Genomic DNA, 2,335 nt, shown 5'->3' with positions numbered 1-2,335 from the left:
GATTGCAGTGTCATTCACCCAAATGGGGAACATAAGAGAAGTAGCAGAGAGGGGAAGAGAATAAATTTAATTGGGGGATACATTGAGTCTGAGGGATCCCTGGTATATTTAAGAAGAGTTGTGGATAGTTGAACATAGGGACTTAGGATCAGGAAAGAGCCTTCAGCTAAAGATGTAAATTAGATTCACAAGACTATCCAGAGAAAGAACGCCGAATGAGAGCAGATATACAGACAGGGTAGTAAGAACTCCAGGGACCCATCCATAGACATAAGATGCAGTAGGATAGGAGGCTGGAAAGGAACCAGAAAGATATGAGAAAAAGAAAAAGGCCAAAGGAGAAAAGAAACTTTAAAAAGAGAATTGTCAACAGTACAAAAGCCAAAGAGAAATCAAATGAAGTAAGGACTGAGATGCACTCTGGCCAGCATCCTGCCTGGACACCAGACATGACTTGGGAAAGGCTGGTTTTGTGGAAGGACGCGGGTACAAACCTCATTGTAATGGGGCAAGAGAACAAATGAGAGGCTAGGAAGTGAATACTATGAGCTTTCTGAAGGAAAAGAGAGAAAACTACCTGCAGAAGGAAATTCCTTTTGCTTCCTCTTCCCTCATAATTCCCTATTTTCCATCACTCGAACTTCCCTTTCATCCAGAGATTTTTATTTAATATAATTTTATTTATTTATTTTATTTTGTCTATGCTGGGCAGGGCATAGGCTCAATAGTTGTGGCACACAAGCTTAGTTTCTCTGCAGCATGTGGGATCTTCCCAGATCAGGGATTGAACCCATGTCTCCTGCATTGGCAGCTGGATTCTTTATCACTGAGTCACCAGGGAAGCCCTATCCAGAGATTCTTAACCTTGGGTCCATAGACCCCTTCAGGTGGTTTATGAATAGAATTTAATGGGCCTATATATTTTAAAAAGGAAAAAAAAATGATGACTTTAATTTTACTAGCCTGAAATTTAGCATTTTCATCAACTACGAATGTAGGAAAAAACTACAAAAGATTAGCAGTGCCTGTGACAGTCAAAAATATATTTTAATATCATATTACAGTTGTCACAAATTTCTTAAAATATCATTTACACTCATAATTTTAAGAAATTATGGTAGTTATCAAACCTACTGCTAAATCTTATTAATAAATTGTTTAAACCCATTTTGAAAACTGTATTTATATGTAATTAATTTCCTTTGTAATCTTACATGTTTTTTATGTTCTTTAAAAACATTTTTCCAAGAAGGGATCTGTAGTCTTCCTCAGGTGTCAAAGAATTTTTGGTACTAAAAAGTTAAGACTTCTCTTTGCCACATCTACTGTGAGAACAAGACTTTTCTCAGCAATCAGGCTGTCGACCTTCCAGAAAAATGCCGATGTTACTCAGAAGGGACGGACAGTTATTGTGAAGGGCCCCAGAGGCACCCTGTGGAGGGACTTCAATCACATCAGTGTAGAACTGGGTCTCCTTGGAAGGAAAAAGAAGAGGCTCCGGGTTGACAGATGGTGGGGAAATGGAAAGCAACTGGCAACTGTTCACATGATCTGTAGTCATGCACAGAACATGATCAAGGGTGTTACACTGGGTTTCCATTACGAGATGAGGGCTGTGTATGCCCACTTCCCCATCAACTTTTTTATTCAAGAGAATGGTTCTCTTGTTGAGATGAAATTTTGGGGATGAAAAATACATCTGCAGGATTCGGATGAGGCCAGGGGTTGCTTGTTCAGTATCTCAAGTCCAGGAAGATGAGTTGATTCTTGAAGGAAATGTCATTGAACTTGTGTCAAATTCAGGTGCTTTGATTCAGCAAGCCACTACAGTTAAAAACAAGGATTTCAGAAAATTTTTGGATGGCATCTATGTTTCTTAAAAAGGAACAATTCAGCAGGCTGACTAATAAGATCTGGGTGGTCCGGCTGCAGAAACAGCAAGATGCCAGATGGTTCTAAGGACTCCATTGTGGTATTTTAAAGAGGCAATAAAAACATCTTCGATTTTTTAAAAAAAGCCAAGCCTTCCTGCTAGTCCATCACAGAAGCCATCTACTGCTCCATTATCCTGTTTTTGGATTCTATATGCTGCTGTCCTTTTTTCAGCAAGCCACAATTGTCCCAAATGTTCATCCAGGGAAAATAGCCATTTACCTCTATGCACTTTTCTATTGATTCAACTAACTATTGGTCCTTTAACTTTTCACCTGGTTATTGAAAAACCACTGTCTTGGAAAAGGCAAAATTGATTCAAGGGTTTAATCACTTATTTGCTTACCACCAACAAACATTTTTGAGTACAACGTACTATGTTACATACTTGGAGATGCAGTGC

General features: G+C 38.9%; 1 pseudogene; it reads left to right on the top strand.

Moving 5' to 3' along the window:
- Nucleotides 1–449: 449 nt before the first annotated feature.
- On the top strand, nucleotides 450–1,907 carry LOC136146068 (large ribosomal subunit protein uL6 pseudogene; annotated as a pseudogene).
- The last annotated feature ends 428 nt before the right edge of the window (nucleotides 1,908–2,335 follow it).

Source organism: Muntiacus reevesi, chromosome 1, assembly GCF_963930625.1.
Source record: "Muntiacus reevesi chromosome 1, mMunRee1.1, whole genome shotgun sequence".
In the NCBI taxonomy this organism is placed as follows: Eukaryota; Metazoa; Chordata; class Mammalia; order Artiodactyla; family Cervidae; genus Muntiacus; species Muntiacus reevesi.
Note: the sequence above shows the minus strand (reverse complement) of the source record. Positions and strands in the feature narration are given on the sequence as shown.